This window comes from Bufo bufo, chromosome 4, assembly GCF_905171765.1.
Source record: "Bufo bufo chromosome 4, aBufBuf1.1, whole genome shotgun sequence".
Taxonomy (NCBI): Eukaryota; Metazoa; Chordata; class Amphibia; order Anura; family Bufonidae; genus Bufo; species Bufo bufo.
This window is the reverse complement of record NC_053392.1, coordinates 122932430-122957093: the sequence shown is the minus strand read 5'-3', so window position 1 is coordinate 122957093 and position 24664 is coordinate 122932430. Positions and strand designations below refer to the sequence as shown.

General features: G+C 46.6%; 1 long non-coding RNA gene across 1 annotated transcript; it reads right to left on the bottom strand.

Annotated features, from left to right (window-relative positions):
- Positions 1-1099: 1099 nt before the first annotated feature.
- LOC120999976 lies at positions 1100-1639 on the bottom strand. Its single transcript, XR_005778710.1, has 3 exons — positions 1589-1639; positions 1451-1497; positions 1100-1128 (listed from the first exon to the last, which is right to left on the bottom strand). It is a non-coding gene; the product is annotated as an uncharacterized LOC120999976 (long non-coding RNA).
- Between the last annotated feature and the right edge of the window lie 23025 nt (positions 1640-24664).

Here is a 24664-nt window from a genome sequence, read left to right as displayed (position 1 = left end):
GAAAACCTCTTTAAGTTGGCAAGCATTCCATAAAAGTTAGTGAATTATTTACCGGGCATCTCTATCTTTTACAAATACATCCCACCACAAATTTAATATTATTTATTTTTTAACTGGAAAAAAATAAAGTATTTACAGATCATTAGTACAGACTGGTAGAAAATGAAGACAGTAAGACTGAACTCTGAAGATTCTGAACTTGTAAGGAACAAACAAATGTGAATATTAGAAACCAGCTGAGGAATCGTTACATGATGGTGTCGAGAGGCAGTGGACACAGCACAGCTGCTTTAGGGGGGAATTGCGATAGAATCAGATAAAGGAGAAAGCACAAAAACCTTGTTATTAGAAATCTCAGCAGATATCACAGGCTCGTCTGCACTTTGGTAGTTTTTCCCCTGTAAATTGCTGCAGTCACCCCTCTTCCCCTTATAATAGCATCTGCAGGTTGTGCGGATCCTTGGAGTTCAATCTATAATATCTCAACCAGAGAAAATCAGCCAGCCAGAGGCTTGTCTGACCAGTATCTGAGCAGAGAAAGGTTTTTAATTTGCAAGTAACCATCAGATTATTGTATCGAGATTGACCCTGTTGTGTTACCTTTGAGTGGATTCTTCATTACATGGAATAGCATATAGAGGCATGCAATCTAAAGGAGAAAGAAAGGCAGTATTGTATTGGTAATATTTTGTCAAATACACATTTGGTTTTCCTTCTCCCTACGTTTATGGTATAGACCGAATTGTGTTCTGCATTTTTATTGGTTTTATTTAGGTACTGTACCTTAAAGGGGTTTGTCTCACCTTCACAATCCCCTTTCAGTCTATTCCTTCCCCTCCAATAAGCATTTCTTCAATATATTTATATTATCTAAACAGGATGTAAATCCTGTTATTGACATATTTATACCCCGATTTTACATGCTCGTCTCTAGGGGTTACGGCCACCTCTACTATGTTAGTAGCGGTGGCCGCACAAGCGCTGTTACCGCTGAGTCTTCTGCTCCTCTCCGGCTGCCGAGGTGGCCGGGTTTCACGGGAGTGAGCTCGCACAGACAATGGCGCATGCGCATTCACTCCCGGCCCCGGCCATCTCGCAGGGATGATTATCACAGTTACAGGGTGTTCGCTACGGATGGGAGAGCGTAATAATGACATGATCAGTGGGGTAGGGGGGGAGTCTAATACTGTTAGGAATAATGGAGGGGGGTGGGAGAGCATAATAATGACACGATGAGGGGGTGAGAGCATAATACAGACATGAATAATGGAGTGGGATGGGAAAGCATAAAAATGACATGATCAGTTGGGGAAGGTGGGAAGGACATGAAACTACATTGCAGGGAGGCAGTGACAGGGAAAATAGAAAATAGGCAGAGTAAACTGTTTGTTGATGACAGGAGGCAGAACTTTTACACAGCACACAGAACAAACCGTGACAAGCAACTTACCATTGGATGTCACGATCTGCTCTGCTGTTCTGCTGCTCTTCCAGAGGCTGAAACATAATCTCCTAGTAAACTGTGTGTTGATGACAGGAGGCGGAACTTTTACACATCACTCAGAACAGATCATGACAAGCAACTTACCATTGGATGTCACGATCTGCTCTGCAGCTGTGCAGCTCTCCCTGAGGCTGAATCTCCTCAGACAGCCGCGGGAGCGAGCACGCACGGACAAGGGGAGGGATTACTTCCTCCCTGCCAGGCTTGCCTTGCTTTGCATCAGCAAGCAGGGAAGAGAGGCCCTGAGAGCAGCGAGGCAGCCAACAACGAGGGAGGTGAGACAACCCCATTAACCATGCTCTCCTTGTATAGTCAAGAAAACTGTCAAAGTAAAAGCACCACAGGGATCACCTACCTAACCAAAACCTGCAAATGATAAAAATAAAACTTAAACATGATAATTACCCCTATATTATCATGTTATTAGAGATAAGCACATTTATTAAATTTAGATTCTGGCCCAATTCGGCAGAATAGTCCTGCCAATTTGATTAAGCTCCGAATAAATTTGACCTGAATCAAAAGTGCTTAGATTGCCTAGAAAAGTTTCCCTTTCAATCTCTCTCACAATCTCTTTTATCTCCATCTCTCTCTCTCGTGATTGTCCTGAATTACACAAAATTCATGCTCATTAGAATCTGGACTTTTTGTAAATTAGTGTCTAATTTACAAATTTTAGAATAAATATGTATGCATGTCATATAAATACAAATATGGGATATATTCAGGACCCCGGAAGTGAAAACCAAAAGAGTACTGTAACCATATACAAAAAAAAACTCGCAATGTAATAGTATGCAGGAGGCAATGTAGGAGGTAGCCACTCAAATCCTTGTGCAGGATTTAAAATCTAAGCAATATCACCTTCTTAGCCACATCTGCCATAAAATAGTCCAGGCAGTACAATCTATAGTCACTAAACAACAACCACTGCCATACCACCCATTTGTTTTTTAACACATTTGTGCTGTTTTCTATTTTTTTATGCCCTACTGCTAAAGACCGACCAAACATTATGAAATTCTGTTTTCCATCTCTACCATAACTCACGGGACAAATAGGCACAGGGACACAGAATAGTCAGTGAGTGGGATCCTTAGGACGAAACTGCCTTCATTCCCACTTCTACACCTCCACAATATAGGGACGTGACAGATCAGGCTGAACCAAAACTGGAGCTTTCATGAAGGTCTACTTCAGAGATCTAAAAGCAGATACAGCCTCGAAGCTCCATTTCTGAAGATCAGCTCCCCCGCTAAGTCAAAGGCTTGGTGATAGAGGAAAAATTACAAATACATTTCCTATAATAGTTAGCAGATCCCAGAAATCTCTGAAAAGCCTTGAGTGAAGTTGGTTGGACCAAGTCAGTTATGGCTTGTACCGTAGGGAGATTTCACAGCTAGGAGCTTAGGGAGCGTGTACTTTCTCAGGGGTTATGCAGTGGTGTATCTTGGTTTTGTGCTGCCCTAGGCGAGACTAAACTCGGGCACCCCCCTAATATAAATTTGACCCACCCCTTCCTGTCAAGGCCAAACCCCTTTCTCTCTAAACCCCACCCCTTCCTGTCAAGGCCAAACCCCTTTCTCTCTAAACCCCACCCCTTCCTATGTGCCATCCACAGATCCCCCTCCCCGAAACAGTGCCATCCACAGATCCCCCTCCCCTAAACAGTGCCATCCACAGATCCCCCTCCCCTAAACAGTGCCATCCACAGATCCCCCTCCCCTAAATAGTGCCATCCACAGATCTCCCCCTAAATAGTGCCATCCACAGATCCCCCTCCCCTAAACAGTGCCATCCACAGATCCCCCCCAGTGCAATCCACAGATCTCCCTCCTTAATAGTGCCATCAACAGATCCCCCTCCCCTAAATAGTGCCATCAACAGATCTCCCCCCTAAACAGTGCCATCCACAGATCTCCCCCCTAAATAGTGCCATCAACAGATCCCCCTCCCCTAAATAGTGCCATCAACAGATCTCCCCCCTAAATAGTGCCATCTACAGATCCCCCTCCCCTAAATAGTGCCATCCACAGATCCCCCTCCCCTAAACAGTGCCATCCACAGATCCCCCCAGTGCCATCCACAGATCTCCCCCTAAATAGTGCCATCCACAGATCCCCCTCCCCTAAATAGTGCCATCCACAGATCCCCCTCCTTAAATAGTGCCATCCACAGATCCCCCTTCCCTAAATAGTGCCATCAACAGATCCCCCTCCCCTAAATAGTGCCATCAACAGATCCCCCACCTCTAAATAGTGCCATCAACAGATCCCCCTCCCCTAAATAGTGCCATCAACAGATCCCCCTCCCCGACGCTCACAGGAGAACATTTATAAACGAATCATTAACTTTAACTTTAATCATTGCTAATCTCTTTACTGGATAGCTTACTCTGTCTTGACTCTTAGCTCTGGTAAAACAGCAGGCAGTGCGGGCGGCGCTCACTCACTGACATCACGCACCTGCTCCTCCCACTAGGCGGCGCAGGCGCGTGACGTCAGTGAGTGAGCGCCACCCGCACTGCCTGCTGTTTTACCAGAGCTAAGAGTCAAGACAGAGTAAGATATCCAGTAAAGAGATTAGCAATGATTATAGTTAAAGTTAATGATTAGTTTATAAATGTTCTCCTGTGAGCAGCGTGGCCCTGTATATTCTAACCCCCAGGCAAGCGTCCCTGTCACCATGGGAACGCCTGGGGGTTAGAATATACCATCGGATCTTCTGAGTATACCGGCGGCAGACGGATGGGACAGGGGCAAACAAGGCATTTTGCCTCCCCATTGGCAAGTGCCGCCCTAGGCAAATGCCTTGTTTGCCTCGTGATAGATACGCCACTGGGGGTATGTCCTTTCTGCTGTAGCTTGTGGTAGCTGAAGGATGGAACTCAGCATGAATGTCAACTTCAGTAAGCTGGAGAGAGAATGTAGAAAAAGGGCAAACAGCAGGTTGCGGTATACATATAAGAAGATTATCCTCAATATAATCATTAATGGCCTGCCTTCCTGGGAGCAGACTAATAGCAAAATAGAATATGGTATATGAGGGAGAAGGGCAGTAGTGTACATAGAGAAGTAAGGGCTCCATAGCAAGGATTAAACCAGCCCTCCCCCCCCCCCACCCACACAGGACAGAAGGGTTTCTGCCAAAACCCCTTTCAATGACCCTTGGGCCATTTTTTCCACTGCCTCATAGTTACATAGTTAATACGGTTGAAAAAAGACATACGTCCATCAAGTTCAACCAAGGTAAAAGTTGTTTCTTTAGAGTCCTGAACAAGTTTTCACCCCCAGTAGAAAAAAAGATGATTCCAACTGGGCCCCCTCCTGCCCTGGGCCGCATAGCAGTCGCATGGTCCTCAGCTATGGTAGTTATGCCCCTGGAGAAGGGTCTCACTGCCTTACTAGAGGTGTCAGAAGAGACAAGCAATAGACAAGGCACAAGGACAAACATAAATTTAAAATTAAATTTGACTAGGTCCCCTGTTTCTTATTCAATGACAGGGTTGTGAATGTAAAACCAAGGATACTCAAAAATCACTCCTGCAAGTAGAAATCAAATTCCAAGAAATCAATTCAAAATGCATAGCACCCACAATTGCAGCTACTGGTGAGGGAGAAAGTTTGACGGGACCCTTGGACAATGGAGTACTATCCATTGCAATTACACTAGTCAGACTAGAAAGCTGTACCAATGGAATGTCTAATCTTTGGGCAACCTGGGAATCCAAAAAGTTAGCTGCAGACTCACAATTATAGGAAACAGAAACACACAACAGTACTTTTTGAGCATAAGTAGGAAATACAGATGCAGCCGAGCTAAACTTGATGGTTAACGCGTTAAAGGGAACCTGTCATCAACTTTATGCTGACCTCACTGAGGGCAGCATAAAATAGTGACAGAAATGCTGATTTCAGCAGTGTGTCACTCATGAGCTAAAAGTAAGTGGTTGCCGAGAACCAGCTTTATAATCATGACAGCGCTGGCCTTAAAAAGAGTCAAATCTACTTGAGAAAAGTCATGGTTATTCATAATCTTCTGCACTGTTACCCATCTGCTGATGACTGGCAGTTCTCTTCTAGAGAGAAAGGGAGAAAACTAGGTAGAAGACTGTCAGTCATCACTAGGTGGGCGAGAGAGCAGGAATTTATGAATAACCATGACTCTTCTCAGGTGGCCGTGACTCTTTTCCAGGCCTACTCTACAATAATTGTGATATTGGTTCTCGGCAGGGGCGTTGTTAGGTCAAAAATATCGGGGCTTGAGCCCCGGATGTTTTGTCCAGTGCCCCGAATGTTATGCTGGATTGCTGGTAGCATTTTTTTGGCTATTCCAGGGACCTTTTATATTGATTGGACCTGGGCAACCCCACAGATCATCCCCCACCCCTCTTCAGTGGCGCACCTACAGAGGGGGTCCAGTGGGTCTGGACCCCCCCTAGAACAACCAGCCAATATATTTTTTTTTATCCTTCAGGGCCGCACCACCGATCACCACAGGCGGCGCGGCCCTGGGTGTAATTGCGGCAGCTGTGGGGGGCCGTAGGAGAAGAGCGCTTCCACTGTGGAAGCGCTCATCTCCATATTTATCTGTATCGCCGTCCTCAGGACAGCGATACAGATGCCTGTGCTGCGGCAGGGGAGGGAGAGGAGTGTCCCTCCCCTGTTTTTCTGATAGGCTGCAGGCATTGCATCGCGCCGCCTGAGCCGGGCAGCACACAGCAGGGACACAGGCCGGAAGAGGCCTGCTTCACATCGCTGCTGATGGAGGTAAGTATCAGTGTTTTTTTTTTTGGAGGGGGGGAGCTAGCACTATGGGGGCATCTGACAATTCTTACAGCCCAATTTTTTTGGGGGTGGCACTTCTTACTGGCACATTATGGGGGGGGGGCACCATGGGGGAGAGGAGCACTAGGGGGGCATCTGGCGGCTCTAAAGGGGCTTTTTTTTTTTACACATTATGGGGGGCACTATAGGGGAGAACGGCACTATGGGGCATCTGGTGGCACTATAGGGGCATTATTTGGGGGCACTATGGGGAAGTGGGGGTTCTAAAGGGGCATTTTTTTCTTATTGGCACATTATGGGGGCATTATGGCATCTGATGGCACTAAGGGGGCATTTTTTAATGGCACATTATGGGAGGCACTATAGGGGAGAGCGGCACTATGGGGGAGTGGAGCACTATTGGGGCATATGGTGGCACTTCGAAGGGGCATTTTTTACTGGCACATTTATGGGGGGGCACCATGGGGGAGAGGAGCACTATGTGGGCATCTGGGGGGTCTAAAGGGGCTTTTTTTTATTGACACATTATGGGGGGCACTATAGGGGAGAATGGCACTATGGGGCATCTGGTGGCACTATAGGGGCATTATTTGGGGGCACTATGGGGAAGTGGGGGCTCTAAAGGGGCCTTTATTCTTATTGGCACATTATGGGGGGCATTATGGCATCTGGTGGCACTAAGGGGGCATTTTTTACTGGCACATTATGGGAGGCACTATAGGGGAGAGCGGCACTATGGGGCATTATTTGGGGGCACTATGGGGGAGTGGAGCACTATTGGGGCATATGGTGGCACTTAGAAGGGGCATTTTTTACTGGCATATTATGGGGGACACTATGGGGAAGGGGGAGAGGAGCACTATGAGGGCATTTAGTGGGGCACTATATAGGGGTATTTTATACTGGCATACGTTATGGGGACATTAGCTCAACAGCGGGCACTAAGCGGGGGTATTTCATGTACTGTCATATTGTAGGGAGAATTATTAGTACTGGGAGGTATTATGCAGAGCTTTACTACTACTGGGGGGCTATGAGGAGCATGATTACTAGTATGGGCACTATAGGGGCATTATTACTACTAAGTGTGCTCTGGCAGAGAATTATTTCTATCGGTGGGATTTTGGGGAGCACTGTTACTTTGGGGGGCACCCTGCCACAGTATCAGCTTAGCACAATAATTTTTGGGGGACATTATCTTTATACTATTAGTGTCTGGGCAGTTATTTTTTAGAGCACTGTGTGCCAATAATTGTTTAAGGGGGCACTATCTGTGTTGTAGTAGCATTTCCAGGGGGACTGTTTCTGCAGTATAGTATTGGGGGTGGCAGGAAAGGGTGTTCAGAAGATGTGAAGATGATGGAAATGTGGGAAACTAATGTCTGTTTCTCAATCTCTGCAGAGACTGGAGATGGCAGAAAAATCATCATGGCGGTCTGGTCTGAATGGAGAAGATAAAGAAAGAGAAAGTCTACAACAAAGGTGACATCACTGGATGTAAGAGGTATGTGGCGCTATGTAGGAGAGGAGATGCTCCGGCTCCTCCCCCTGCCATTTGCACAAGGAGGATTCAGAGCTGGGTGAGGACGGCCAAAGGGGGCAGCAGGCCACAGGCGGGTGGCAGATGGTAGGGGGGAACCACAGGCCTTGAGCAGGATCTGGGGAGGGAGGAGAGCGGAGGAGCTTCCTGGCTGTAGCTTGTGGTATAAGCAGGCAGTGCAGCCAGGACGGAACCTCCCCTCTTCGTATGATGTGTAGAGACAGGCCTCAACAATAGAATTTCAGCTGTACAGTGTCCGTTGGGAGTGGCCTATTATATGTAGGAGGGGCTTTTAATAATGGGCGGGGCTAAAAAATGCAGGGCGCTGTGCGCGCCGCATTGTTCTATTCCTGCAGAGCTTTTAGAATCGCCAAGTAAAAGAATCAGCGCAACACACTACACCCCCCCCCCTGCATTTTTAAATACAAAGGGGGCTTTGAAAAATGGGCAGGCAAAAGAATTGGCACAGCGCACTACATGTGCCACATTTTTTTGCCTTTCGGACCCCCCCTAGACAAAATTCCTGGGTGCTCCCCTGCCCCTCTTGTACTTGTTCCACTACTTTCCTGCTGCGCCGGCATGAGTTCAGTCACTTCGGTGGCATCGGTGCTCAATCCCGTCCCGCAGCGCGTAATCCCGCAAGACCTGCTGATGGAGGCCATGGGTCTGTTAGACACACAATTCGATCCTGTTCGGCACACAATTCAATCCTGTTCGACGCCACTTATGCAGTGACCAGGAACGGTTTCGTTGATGCCACTTTTAGTGCAGTGGCAGGGTCAGGTAGATAATATGTCCTGTATTTCTCGTGAAACCAATTGCAGCGTGGTACTATCCCAGGGCCCTTCCAAGGTGTTATAATGCATGTCCCAGATTAGGAATGCCAGAGTGGTGTAATGGCCTATAATGTCTTTGTAGGATAGTGATAATTGTGTCACGGTGTCTCCTACCTGGGTACGGCCGGACTCCTGGCTCACTTGCAATAAATTTGAGTGTAGTGATAGTAGGAGTAATAGATGAATTTTGCAGAAGAAATGATGTCCAGACCTTTAGATGAAGTTCAAACGTTTCTTTACTTGAGGTAACTTTCATCCAAGCGGTATACAGCTTTGGTCTCTTGATCCCACTAGATTTTGGCAATCATTGGCAGGAATGAGTACTTCTTCTTTAAATGTGGAGTTTGCAAGATAAAACGTCTGCTTGGTAGCTCTGTAATTGTGGCAGGGTTAGCTTCTAACTTATCTGGTACCTTCTGCTGTATGGGGACAGACTAGCTGAGGAGGAATTGGCTTCTCCTAGGCACTGGACTTATCTCACAGATGGATTCTCAGGGGATTCTTTCTTCCTTGAACTCTGGAGGTTGTCTGTAGTTTCTGCTTTTCTCATCCAGCTGAGCTGAGGGTGCTCAAGCTGGGTATATGGCCAAGTCTCAGCCGAGACTAGGTCCATGCTATCTTCCCTATGCAGGGGAACTCCTGGACACTAACACACAGCCTTACACAACAGGGGTGGCTGGTACACTACTTCTAACGTCCTTCTCTACCCATGCTGCAGGATGTAGGACCAGCCCACTTCTTCACACACAGGGGGAGCTAAGCTGGAATAATCCATTCCACCTCAGATATACTAAACACTAAACTTGTATCTGTATCTGCCAATGTGTTGCTGCCACCTACTGGTAATCAGGAATTACAGGAACAATTACTTTTAACATAGCTTTGTATGCACATTTGTGGAGGACATAATATAAATGATATCAGATGACAGTATAAAGGCTCCTAGGAGATAGCAGCGGGGTAGAGGCGTGTAGTAACACAACTCTGGGGTGTTACACAACCACCTCAGTCAGGTGGACAGAGAAATTAGAAAAAGAATAAATAGAAGGTGGCACTATACAGATAATTTTAATTGAATAACTAAGTGACAATATTAATTTTTTAATTATATGCAATTACAAACCTATTCAGTTCCAGGTCAATATAATCAAGCACTGTGTCTGTTCAGATGTAAAAGCAGGACTTTATTGAGTTGAAGAGTTAAAATACAGAACTCATTTCAGGCTACTCAAACTGTTCCTCATACCATCACAAATTAGCATCAAATTTCTCATCTAGTATTAGCTATTGTGATTAATTTGGCACATCTAGAGTACCTGTCCATCTTTACGCTGTCTGCATTTTAGACAATTTTAGTAAGGCCTCATGCACACGACCGTTTTTTTTTTGCGGTCCGCAAAAACGGGGTCTGTAGGTCCGTGATCCGTGTCCGTTTTTTCTTCCGTGGGTCTTCCTTGATTTTTGGAGGATCCACGGCCATGAAGAAAAAGTCGTTTTGGTGTCCGCCTGGCCGTGCGGAGCCAAACGGATCCGTCCTGACTTACAATGCAATTCAATGGGGACGGATCCGTTTGACGTTGACACAATATGGTGCAATTGCAAACGGATCCGTCCCCCATTGACTTTCAATGTAAAGTCAGGAGTCCCTATTATACCATCGGATCGGAGTTTTCTCCAATCCGATGGTATATTTTAACTTGAAGCGTCCCCATCACCATGAGTTAGATTGTGAAAACTCATATCTTATAGTATATTCTAACACAGAGGCGTTCCCATAGTGATGGGGACGCTTCAAGTTAGAATATACTACGAACTGTGTACATGACTGCCCCCTGCTGCCTGGCAGCACCCGATCTCTTACAGGGGGCTGTGATCCGCACAATTAACCCCTCAGGTGCAATTTTAGAAGCATTATACTTACCTTCGCTGTCTGTGACCGGCCGGGCGCTCCTCCTACTGGTAAGTAAAAGGTCTGTGCGGCGCATTGCTTATAGCACAGACCTGTCACTTACCAGTAGGAGGGGCGCACTGGCCACCAATGAATGTACAATAATACAGGGGAGGGAGGGGGGGCCCACTAGCCACCAATGAATGTACAGTAATACAGGGGAGGAAGGGGGGGCCCACTGGCCACCAATGAATGTACAGTAATACAAAAATGCAGACAGTCGGCACTCCTCCTCACGTATCGTGATGCTCGCGTCCAGGGTGGGAATAACCCGCTTCAATATTCTAAGAAAAGACCGGCACTTCACTCCTTGTTCGTGATAATGTTGCTTTATTGAAAGCATAGAAGAGACACAGCGATAAAGCGACACGTGTTTCGGCTCGAATGCGAGCCTTTGTCAAGCATAGTGTGCATTGCTACAAACACATTTAAATAGTGCGCCATCACCGGCGTCCAAACGTATTGATGTCACATCACCATAGTAACTTGTGTACACAAAACATAAAATACAACAGAAGACGTAATGCATAGAACAAATACATGATCATAATGCTAGTAAATATCTTATAGCTTCATGTGGATAGAATGAACTGCATGAAGGAAAAATACAAGAGGTAAGCCAGCAAACATGTGATGCAAACCAACAAAATTCATTTAAGCCGAAACAAATTTAGTTAATTACCCTGAGATGTATTTATCTCGTACAGGCTACACTTGGATCAAGGGTTTCCAATCTTGTCATTTTTTTCTGTGACTAGATGAATATGGATATAAAATTAAAATTAAAACATGATAATATAAATATAAATGAAAAAAAGAGAGAACTAAACATCATCAATTGTCTACAAAAAAGCACTCAATTCATACTCCCGATTAAGACCCCTTGGTTCAAGGGTTTGCAGAGTGTGAATCCAAAAACTTTCCCGTTTTTAAAGGGGTTATCCGAGTTAATAAAAAAAAAAAAAAAAAACACTTAAAATCCATCAGGATATACATATAATTTGGTTAAGCTTGATTTCATCAAGTTAAAACCCATATTTGCACCTTTTCATGGTCCTGTCATTGCTTTGTTTACATGCTGAAGTACATGCTGAGGGGGCGTGTAACAGCAAAGCCTGAGCTCTGCCTCATGAATATTTCTGGGCGTGAACAACCTGACCTTCCCCTCCCCCTGCTCTGCACTTTGCATAAAAATAAATAAATACACACACAGGGCAGAAGAGCTTCCTGTCACATTGCAGCTGTACAGTGTAAGTTATGTTATTTTACATACATTTCTTTCATGTTTGGTTTTGTTTCTAGTCTAAAAATTTTCTCTTTCTGTTATTACAGTATATCAAGAAGGACGTATTTTCACTAATTCCAAATTCCGTCACCATAGAAAATGAATGGGTCCGCACCCGTTCCGCAAAATTGCAGAACAAATGTGGACCCATTTGCGGATGTGTGAATGGAGCCTAAGGCTACTTTCACACTAGAGGCAGGATCGATCTAACAGGCTGTTCACCCTGTCGGATCCGGCCAGCCGCTATTTTGCCGTGCCGCTGGACTGCCGCTCTGTCCCCATTGACTATAAAGGGGACGGTGGTGGAGCTATGGCGCAGCACGGCAGTGCACAGCGAGCGGCCACTTGACTAAAAGTCCTGGATTTTCAACTTTTTATGGTACTTTCACACTAGCGTTAGTGTGATCCGGCAGGCAGTTCCATCGTCTGAGCTGCCCGCCGGATCCGCCAATCAGTGTGACAACTGACAGCATTTGTAGACGGATCCAGGTGCGGATCCGTCTAGAAATGCATTGCAATAACGGATCCGTCTATCCGCTTGCCATGTCGATGGACGGATCCCTCTTGCAGTCTTTTTCACAGTTTTCATGTTCTGCGCATGTGCAGACCGGAAGGGCGGATCCGTCCTTCAGTTGTTTTGCAACGCCGGATCCGCAAGGCAGCTCCGTCGTCGGAGCTGCGTGCCTGCTGGATCCGCCGATCAGTGTGACAAGTGACAGCATTTGTAGACGGATCCGGGTGCGGATCCGTCTAGAAATGAATTGCAATAACGGATCCGTCTATCCGCTTGTCATGTGGATGGACGGATCCCTCTGTCAGTCTTTTTCACATTTTTCATGTTCTGCGCATGCGCAGACCGGAAGGGCGGATCCGTCCTTCAGTTGTTTTGCAACACCGGATCCGCACGGCAGCTCCGTCGTCGGAGCTGCGTGCCTGCTGGATCCGCCGATCAGTGTGACAAGTGACAGCATTTGTAGACGGATCCAGGTGCGGATCCGTCTAGAAATGAATTGCAATAACGGATCCGTCCAGCGGCACCGTTAAATAGCGGCAGGGCGGATCTGACAGGGTGAACAGCCTGTCGGATACGTCCTGCCGCTAGTGTGAAAATATCATTAGCATTATCTGTATCTAAGCAATATCTATATCAGTGTTTTCCAACCTTTTTTGTGCAAAGGCACACTTTTTTCATGAAAAAAATCACGAGGCACACCACCACTTTTTTGACTTAGCTATAAGTTCAGCAACGTGATAGCTAGCTTTAAGAGCTCTTTCATTTACCTTTGTGGTTTTTCTCATGAAAGTTGCCTGCTTCTCCGTGTTTTCACGCAGGCGAACAAAATAGTCCGCATTCTTGTTTTGAAGCGAAGGGTGTTTCGTTTGGAGATGGCGTTTAAGTTTACTTGGGACCATAGCACTGTTAGATAGCTTTTCACCACACACCAAGCACAGTGGAGTTGGTTTCTTTGCATCTCCGGTGAAAGTAAATCCAAATGAAATATAGCTTTCGCTATATTGCCTTGTGCCAGAGAATTTGCTTGAGCTAACCATCTTTGCTTTCTTTTGATCCCCACTCATACTTGGGCTCTCATGTGGCTCCGAATTTTGTTCAGGGTCCAGTTCTTTCCTTTTCAAAAACGTGTCCATCACTGTATCTGCTCCTGTCTCACTGTCACTCAGTACTTACTGTGCTTGTCTCCTCCAGATAGCCGCTGTCCGTCACACCTAAGGCGCTCTTCTCCATCCAGATCCATCAATCAGCGCTCTTCTGCTCATGTCTCCTCCAGATCCATCACTCAGCGCTCCTCTGCGCTGCGATGCGATAATCAGATCCATCGGCGCTCTTCTGCGCATCAGATCCATCAATCAGCACTCTTCTGCTCATGTCTCCTCCAGATCCATCACTCAGCGCTCCTCTGCGCTGCGACGCGATAATCAGATCCATCAATCAGCACTCTTCTGCTCATGTCTCCTCCAGATCCATCACTCAGCGCTCCTCTGCGCTGCGACGCGATAATCAGATCCATCGGCGCTCTTCTGCGCATCGGTGATCTACTGCGATGTCTCCTCCTGTCAGACTGTAACAGGACAGTGACACCGGAGCTATATAGTCCGTAACATGCGGCTTCAGGTCACAAATAGACCAAATTGGAATTTTTCCCCACGGCACACCAGACAATATCTCACGGCACACTAGTGTGCCGCGGCACAGTGGTTGAAAAACACTGATCTATATTATTCAAATATATATTCAATATGGATATTGCTTAGATAAATCCATATATTGGTGGCAGATAAGGATTTTATATAGCTGAATAATGATGATGATGATCATAATAATGATGGCCAATAATTTATTTATATTTCCCAGGGGGTGTTGAATGTGTACTAGTGTGGGGGGGGGGGGGGGGGGGGATGGGGGACCAGGGCTGTAATAATGATCCCCAGATGCAGAGGGGAACGTTTACAAACTGCCACCTCTAGCCCCAGTGAATGCAGGAGGGACAAACATACCCTGTGCTGCTGGAGAAGAGATCACCTTGGTATGTACTGCACATGAGTGATCGCATAGCAGAGCCGAGGCAGTGACAAGAGCTGGAGGGGGGAGGGCACCAGAGGCTCTGACGTCTCATTTACAGAGCCTGGACACTCCCTCAAGCAGGGAGACGGCTGTAAACGAGACGTCATCAGCAGAGCAGAGCCGGGCAGTGTGAGGAGAGCTGGAGGGGGAGGGGGGAGGGGGGAGGGCACCAGAGGCTCTGACGTCTCGTTTACACAGCCTGGACACTCCCTCAAGCAGAGAGAAGCTTGTAAACGAGAAGTCACCAGCAGAGCAGGGTTACTGACGTCAGGTGTAACATGACCCTGAACTGAACTGGCCAAACAGTGATAGATAGGTGATGAAAGTGATTTTAAGAATCTTTCACTGGTCTACAATAAATGCAATTAGAATATACGGCATACATATTAGGACATCGTCAGACATCATCCACAACTCCATCCTCCGTCAGGCAAAACTCCCTCCTACCTCAGACTTTAGACAAAACTCCGTCCTCCCTCATCCAAAACTCCATCAGACCTCAGACAAAACTCCGTCCTCCCTCATCCAAAACTCCATTAGACCTCAGACAAAACTCCGTCCTCCCTCAGACATCAGCCAAAACTCCATCAGACCTCAGACATCAGCCAAAACTCCATCAGACCTCAGACATCAGCCAAAACTCTGTCGTCCCTCAGCCAAAACTCCGTCATCCCTCAGCCAAAACTCCGTCATCCCTCAGCCAAAACTCCGTCGTCCCTCAGCCAAAACTCCGTCAGACATCAGCCAAAACTCCGTCAGACATCAGCCAAAACTCCGTCAGACATCAGCCAAAACTCCGTCCTCCCTAACTCAAAATATGCCCTACTACACACACTCTTCACCTGACAGAGCTGCTAGCTGCTGGAGAGGCAAAGGACCTGTGATGATGTCATGACCATGTGATGAGTCACGTGTGTGGGAGGGGTCAGATGTGCACAGCAGCTGGTAGAGTGTACAGAACTGTAGCCATCAAATAGAGCTCTGTACTAGAGATGTGTGTGTAACCTGCATGTAGCAGATCTGTATGTGTAACCTGCATGTAGCAGAGCTGTATGTGTACCCTGCATGTAGCAGAGCTGTGTACTGTGTAGCAGAGCTGTATGTGTAACCTGCATGTAGCAGAGCTGTATGTGTAACCTGCATGTAGCAGATCTGTATGTGTAACCTGCATGTAGCAGACCTGTTTAATGTGTAGCAGAGCTGTATGTGTAAACTGGATGTAGCAGAGCTGTGTACTGTGTAGCAGATCTGTATGTGTAACCTGCATGTAGCAGAGCTGTATGTGTAACCTGCATGTAGCAGAGCTGTTTACTGTGTAGCAGAGCTGTATGTGTAACCTGCATGTAGCAGAGCTGTATGTGTAACCTGGATGTAGCAGAGCTGTTTACTGTGTAGCAGAGCTGTATGTGTAACCTGGATGTAGCAGTGCTGTGTACTGTGTAGCAGATCTGTATGTGTAACCTGCATGTAGCAGAGCTGTATGTGTAACCTGCATGTAGCAGAGCTGTTTACTGTGTAGCAGAGCTGTATGTGTAACCTGGATGTAGCAGTGCTGTGTACTGTGTAGCATATCTGTATGTGTACCCTGCATGTAGCAGAGCTGTGTACTGTGTAGCAGAGCTGTATGTGTAACCTGGATGTAGCAGAGCTGTATGTGTAACCTGCATGTAGCAGAGCTGTGTACTGTGTAGCAGAGCTGTATGTGAAACCTGCATGTAGCAGAGCTGTATGTGTAACTGCATGTAGCAGAGCTGTGTACTGTGTAGCAGAGCTGTATGTGTAACCTGCATGTAGCAGAGCTGTGTACTGTGTAGCAGATCTGTATCTGTATGTGTAACCAGATGTGCACAGCAGCTGGTAGAGTGTACAGAACTGTAGCCATCAAATAGAGCTCTGTACTAGAGATGTGTGTGTAACCTGCATGTAGCAGATCTGTATGTGTAACCTGCATGTAGCAGAGCTGTATGTGTACCCTGCATGTAGCAGAGCTGTGTACTGTGTAGCAGAGCTGTATGTGTAACCTGCATGTAGCAGAGCTGTATGTGTAACCTGCATGTAGCAGAGCTGTATGTGTAACCTGCATGTAGCAGACCTGTTTAATGTGTAGCAGAGCTGTATGTGTAAACTGGATGTAGCAGAGCTGTGTACTGTGTAGCAGATCTGTATGTGTAACCTGCATGTAGCAGAGCTGTATGTGTAACCTGCATGTAGCAGAGCTGTTTACTGTGTAGCAGAGCTGTATGTGTAACCTGCATGTAGCAGAGCTGTATGTGTAACCTGGATGTAGCAGAGCTGTTTACTGTGTAGCAGAGCTGTATGTGTAACCTGGATGTAGCAGTGCTGTGTACTGTGTAGCAGATCTGTATGTGTAACCTGCATGTAGCAGAGCTGTATGTGTAACCTGCATGTAGCAGAGCTGTTTACTGTGTAGCAGAGCTGTATGTGTAACCTGGATGTAGCAGTGCTGTGTACTGTGTAGCATATCTGTATGTGTACCCTGCATGTAGCAGAGCTGTGTACTGTGTAGCAGAGCTGTATGTGTAACCTGGATGTAGCAGAGCTGTATGTGTAACCTGCATGTAGCAGAGCTGTGTACTGTGTAGCAGAGCTGTATGTGTAACCTGCATGTAGCAGAGCTGTATGTGTAACTGCATGTAGCAGAGCTGTGTACTGTGTAGCAGAGCTGTATGTGTAACCTGCATGTAGCAGAGCTGTATGTGTAACTGCATGTAGCAGTGCTGTGTACTGTGTAGCAGAGTTGTATGTGTAACCTGCATGTAGCAGAGCTGTATGTGTAACCTGCATGTAGCAGAGCTGTGTACTGTGTAGCAGAGCTGTATGTACAACCTGCATGTTGCAGTGCTGTGTACTGTGTAGCAGAGCTGTATGTGTAACCTGCAAGTAGCGGAGCTGTGCACTGTGTAGCAGAGCTGTATGTGTAACCTGCATGTAGCAGAGCTGTGTACTGCGTAGCAGAGCTGTATGTGTAAGTTGCATGTAGCAGAGCTGTGTACTGTGTAGCAGAGCTGTATGTGTAAACTGCATGTAGCAGAGCTGTATGTGTAACCTGCATGTAGCAGAACTGTATGTGTAACCTGCATGTAGCAGAGCTGTATGTGTAACCTGCATGTAGCAGAGCTGTTTACTGTGTAGTAGAGCTGTATGTGTAACCTGGATGTAGCAGAGCTGTATGTGTAACCTGCATGTAGCAGAGCTGTATGTGTAGCCTGCATGTAGCAGAGCTGTATGTGTAACCTGGATGTAGCAGAGCTGTTTACTGTGTAGCAGAGCTGTATGTGTAACCTGGATGTAGCAGTGCTGTGTACTGTGAGGCAGATCTGTATGTGTACCCTGCATGTAGCAGAGCTGTGTACTGTGTAGCAGAGCTGTATGTGTAACCTGCATGTAGCAGAGCTGTATGTGTAACCTGCATGTAGCAGAGCTGTGTACTGTGTAGCAGAGCTGTATGTATAACCTGCATGTAGCAGTGCTGTGTACTGTGTAGCAGAGCTGTATATGTAACCTGCAAGTAGCGGAGCTGTGTACTGTGTAGCAGAGCTGTATGTGTAACCTGCATGTAGCAGAGCTGTGTACTGCGTAGCAGAGCTGTATGTGTAAGTTGCATGTAGCAGAGCTGTGTACTGTGTAGCAGAGCTGTATGTGTAACCTGCATGTAGCAGAGCTGTATGTGTAACCTGCATGTAGCAGTGCTGTGTACTGTGTAGCAGAGCTGTATGTGTAACCTGCATGTAGCAGAGCTGTGTACTGTGTAGCAGAGCTGTATGTGTAACCTGCATGTAGCAGTGCTGTATACTGCGTAGCAGAGCTGTATGTGTAAGTTGCATGTAGCAGAGCTGTGTACTGTGTAGCAGAGCTGTATGTGTAAACTGCATGTAGCAGAGCTGTGTACTGTGTAGCAGAGCTGTATGTGTAACCTGCATGTTACAGAGCTGTGTACTGTGTAGCAGAGCTGTATGTGTAACCTGCATGTAGCGGAGCTGTGTACTGTGTAGCAGAGCTGTATGTGTAACTTGCATGTAGCAGAGCTGTGTACTCTGTAGCAGAGCTGTATGTGTAACTTGCATGTAGCAGAGCTGTGTACTCTGTAGCAGAGCTGTATGTGTAACCTGCATGTAGCAGAGCTGTGTACTGTGTAGCAAAGCTGTATGTGTAACCTGCATGTAGCAGAGCTGTGTACTGTGTAGCAGAGCTGTATGTGTAAACTGCATGTAGCAGAGCTGTGTACTGTGTAGCAGAGCTGTATGTGTAACCTGCATGTAGCAGAGCTGTGTACTGTGTAGCAGAGCTGTATGTGTAACCTGCAGGTAGAAGTGCTGTGTACTGTGCAGCAGAGATGTGTACTGTGTAGCAGAGCTGTATGTGTAACCTGCATGTAGCAGAGCTGTGTACTGTGTTACAGAGATGTGTGTGTAACCTGGGAACTATAAAAAAGTGTAAAAAAAATAAATAAATCAGATCACCTCCCTTTTCCCAAAATGAAAATAAAAGAACTGAAAAAATACACATCATGGGTGTCGCAATGTGTAAAAACACCCATTGTATAAAAATATATTCCCCATACGGCAAACAGTAAAACAGAAAAAAAAAGAGTCCAAATGTCCGATTCGCCGTTTTTGGTCGCTTCATTTGCTACAATTTTTTTTATAAAAAGTGATTAAAAAGTCTTAAACACCCCAGAATGGTATCAGTGAAAAGTTCAGATTGCCCTGCAAAAAATTAGCCCCACCCAGCTCTGTACACATAATTACGAAAAAGTTATAGGGGTCAAAATATGACGACAAAAAAAAAATTCTGATTCTGGAAATCTCCTGTCACTCCGAGTTACTCAGAATTGGTAGCCCTAATTAATAAATACATGCAACATGAATGCATATATGCCACTTCACACAAAACTAGATCACAAGTGTTATGCCTCTTGCACATAAACGTTGTTGGTCCATTCCGTGCATTGGGAACAGCAATTTGCAGTCCCCAATGCATGGGCAACGCGCGTGCAGCGGCCGGGACAGATCCAGACCTATTCAACTTGAATGGGTCCGTGAGCATGTTCTACTTTTTTGCTGTGCGGAGGCACGGCCAGAAACACCACGGAAGCACCCTGTAGTGCTTCTATGGGGATCCGATCCGTGTTTCCGTTCCGTTCAAGTGAATGGGTCGACATCACGGATGCGGGATGCACACGGCTGGTGCCCTGTGTATTGCGGAACTGCCGTATGTGGTCCACAATACAACCACAGGCACACAGCGGCCATGTGCAAGAGGCCTTACAAAGATGGGATTTATGGTGCACATCCTCCTATGCTTCCCATATTCCACAGATTTATATCACACAGCTACTTACAGTTGTGCTGATAAATTCTGCAAGGGTATGTAAACTTATGATTTCTTAAAGGGGTATTCTTATCTTCCCTTTTCATACTTACCTTCCTTGAGCGCGACGTTCACTTCCTGGATTCTTCTCCCGGCCAGGCCGTGCTTGCGCAGAAGACTGAAGATTTTCTCCCGGCCGGGCCGCTCAATGTCCTGAACGCGCACGGCGCTGCGCATGTGCCATGGTGACTTATTCCTGGCCTGTATATTACAGAGTCGGCGTGCGCGTTCGCGGCTCTGTACTATACTGGCCAGGAAGAAGTCATCATGGCACATGCGCGGCGGCATGCGCATTCAGGACATTGCGCGGCCCGGCCGGGAGAGTCTTCTGCGCAAGCGCGGCCCGGCGGGATTCGACAGGATCGGTGGCCGTAACCAGGGGAGACCAAAGACAACATCAGGCAAGAGGTGACTTATTTTCTAAAAAAGGGTGGGAATTGGGTAATAAAATGTATTTAGAAAAATGATCACTGTCAAATCATTAACAGATTTAACAGTGATCATTGTGCTGGGAATACCCCTTTAACCATTGTGCAGAGAATATAATTGATAACACGGACACTTTTCTCTCGCTCATGGTTAGTGGTCGGCTGAAGCCATTTATGTCAAGCAACTATGTTTACTCTTCTTTATAAATCATAATCACAACACAAACTCCCCAAATGACCCTGATCAGGAGTTTACACACCCCAGTTCTTAATAGCATGTATTGTCCCCTTTAACATCAATGACAGCTTGAAGTCTTTTGTGGTAGTTGTGGATGAGGCTCTTTATTTTCTCAGATGGTAAAACTGCCCATTCTTCCTGTTGAAAAAAAAAAAGCAATTCCACCACAGTTTTACGGGATTTTTATTTACGACATTCGATGTGAGATAAAACTGACTGGTTACTTTTATTCTACAGGTCAGATCGAATCCGGCGATACCTTATATGTATAGTTTTTCTTGCGTTTTAATAGTGATAAAAAAAACAAAATAAAAATCAGATTTATTTTTTTGTCGCCATATTTTGAGCCCTATAACTTTTTTGTAATTATGTGTACGGAGCTGGGTGGGGGCAAATTTTTTGCGGGGCAATCTGAACTTTTCACTGATACCATTATGGGGTGTTTAAGACTTTTTGATCACTTTTTATTTAAATTTTTGTAGCAAGTGAAGCGACCAAAAACAGCGAATCGGACATTTGGACTCTTTTTTTTTTTCTGTTTTGCTGTTTGCCCTATGGGGAATATATTTTTATACAATGAGTGTTTTTACACATTGCAAAACCCATGATGTGTATTTTTTTAGTTCTTTTATTTTCATTTTGGGAAAAGGTCTGATTTTTTTTTTTTTTTTTTTTTTATAGTTCCCAGGTTACACACACATCTCTGTAACACAGTACACAGCCCTGCTACATGCGGTTAGACACACTGCTCTATATACACAGTACACAGCTCTGCTACATGCAGGTTATACACATACAGCTCTGCTACATGCAGGGTACACATACAGATCTGCTACACAGTACGCAGCACTGCTACATGCAGGTTACACATACAGCTCTGCTACATGCAGGTTACACATACAGCTCTACTACACAGTACACAGCCCTGCTACATGCAGGTTACACATACAGCTCTGCAACATGCAGGTTACACATACAGCTCTGCTACACAGTACACAGCTCTGCTACATGCAGGGTACACATACAGCTCTGCTACACAGTACACAGCCGTGCTACATGCAAGTTACACATACAGCTCCGCTACACAGTACACAGCACTGCTACATGCAGGTTACACATACAGCTTTGCTACACAGTACACAGCTCTGCTACATGCAGGGTACACATACAGATCTGCTACACAGTACACAGCACTGCTACATGCAGGTTACACATACAGCTCTGCTACATGCAGGTTACACATACAGCACTGCTACACAGTACACAGCTCTGCTACATGCAGGTTACACATATAGCTCTGCTACATGCAGGTTACATATACAGCTCTGCTACTCAATACACAGCTCTGCTACATGCAGTTACACATACAGCTCTGCTACATGCAGGTTACACATACAGCTCTCCTACACAGTACACAGCTCTGCTACATGCAGTTACACATACAGCTCTGCTACATGCAGGTTACACATACAGCTTTGCTACATGCAGGGTACACATACAGATCTGCTACACAGTACACAGCTCTGCTACATGCAGGTTACACATACAGCTCTGCTACATGCAGGTTACACATATAGATCTGCTACACAGTACACAGCACTGCTACATCCAGGTTACACATACAGCTCTGCTACACAGTAAACAGCTCTGCTACATCCAGGTTACACATACAGCTCTGCTACATGCAGGTTACACATACAGCTCTGCTACATGCAGGTTACACATACAGCTCTGCTACATCCAGTTTACACATACAGCTCTGCTACACAGTAAACAGGTCTGCTACATGCAGGTTACACATACAGCTCTGCTACATGCAGGTTACACATACAGCTCTGCTACGTGCAGGTTACACATACAGCTTTGCTACATGCAGGTTACACATACAGCTCTGCTACATGCAGTTTACACATACAGCTCTGCTACACAGTACACAGCTCTGCTACATGCAACTTACACATACAGCTCTGCTACGCAGTACACAGCTCTGCTACATGCAGGTTACACATACAGCTCTGCTACACAGTACACAGCTCTGCTACATGCAGCTACACATACAGCTCTGCTACATGCAGGTTACACATACAGCTCTGCTACACAGTACACAGCTCTGCTACATGCAGTTACACATACAGCTCTGCTACATGCATTTTACACATACAGTCTGCTACACAGTACACAGCTCTGCTACATGCAGGTTACACATACAGCTCTGCTACATGCAGGTTACACATACAGATCTGCTACACAGTACACAGCTCTGCTACATGCAGGGTACACATACAGATCTGCTACACAGTACACAGCACTGCTACATCCAGGTTACACATACAGCTTTGCTACACAGTAAACAGCTCTGCTACATGCAGGTTACACATACAGCTCTGCTACATGCAGGTTACACATACAGCTCTGCTACACAGTACACAGCTCTGCTACATGCAGGGTACACATACAGATCTGCTACATGCAGGTTACACATACAGATCTGCTACATGCAGGTTACACACACATCTCTAGTACAGAGCTCTATTTGATGGCTACAGTGTCATGGTCTTACCTGCTTGCTGCTCTCCTTCGTTTGACATGTGCTGGCGGCCATCTTGGGTCCTGGGTTTCTTGTAGCCTTCCACCCTGCGGCTCCTCCTTCCCCTGGGAGGAGCTGGATGCCTAGCTCATATATATAGGAGGTCTGTGGCTTCAGTTCCTTGCTTGGTCCTCTTGTGTTCACATGCTTCTAAGACTGCTGCTGCTTCTGGTTCCTGATCCTGGCTTCGTCTGACTACCCTGCTGGTTCCTGATCCTGGCTTCGTCTGACTACCCTGCTGGTTCCTGATCCTGGCTTCGTCTGACTACCCTTCTGGTTCCTGACCTCTGGCTTCGCAAAGACTCTGCTCGGTTTCACCATCCGTTTGGACTTTTGCTTTACAGCTTTATTTTCAATAAAGCCTTCTTATTTTCACTTATCTCTTGTTGTACGTCTGGTTCATGGTTCCGTGACATTAGGACCAAGCCATGAATTCTGACGGTACAGGGCCATCCTCGCTACCCACGCTGGTTGCCAGACTTGATCAGCAGGATCACCTGTTGGGTCGGTTCGCTGTGGCGTTGCAAACCCTGCTTGAACGCACGGCTCATTTCGCTCCTGTTGCCGATGGGTCGGTTGTCGCTCCTGGGCTCGCTCCTACTGCCGCTCCGGTTGTTGCGCCAGTGTCTACCCCGACACCTGTTGTTGCGCCTGCGGTGTTTCGGGGTATGACCGGTTCTGCCCCTCTTCCACAGCGCTTTGGGGGAGAGCCAACTCAGTGCCGAGGTTTCCTTAACCAGGTGGGCATTTATTTCGAGTTGCTGCCACATGCCTTTCCTACTGAGAGATCAAAGGTGGGCTTCTTGATCTCGCTGCTCTCGGACAAGGCCTTGGCCTGGGCCAGCCCTTTATGGGAGAACAACAATCCGGTGGTTGCCGAGTTTTCCGGTTTTGTTGCTTCTCTTCGGAAGGTATTCGATGTGCCGGCTCGTGCTGCCTCTGCTGCGAAGCTCCTTATGTCCATCAGACAGGGTTCACGATCCGTAGCTGAATACGCCATTGAGTTTCGTACCCTGGCAGCAGAGGTGGGCTGGAATAATGAGGCTCTGGTCGCTGCTTTCTCTCATGGTCTCTCGGATGCCTTGAAGGATGAGGTTGCAGCTAAGGACCTACCAGTTGAGCTCGAGTCTCTTATTTCTTTCCTGATTTTGATTGACACCAGACTCAGGGAGAGACCTTCCTTTAAGGAGAACCTGCGGAGGTCTTCTAACAGGTTGGTGCCTACGTTTGCTGTCCCACCCGTGCCTCCCTCTCCTCCCACGCCTCCTGGGGATGACTTGTCTGGGGGTGAACCCATGCAGCTGGGGTTTGCTCGCCTGTCCGAGGGGGAGAGGGCACTCCGGAGACGCGAGGGCCGATGCATGTACTGTGGTCTCGGTGGGCATTTTCGGTTGGCATGTCCGAACCGTCCGGGAAACGCTCGTACCCTGAGATCCTGTCGGGGGCAGATCTTGGGTGGAGTCTCCTCGTCCCCGGTTTCCCGTGTTGACAAACCACTGATCACTGTTGTCCTCTCCTGGGTCGGGGGCTCGGTGACGA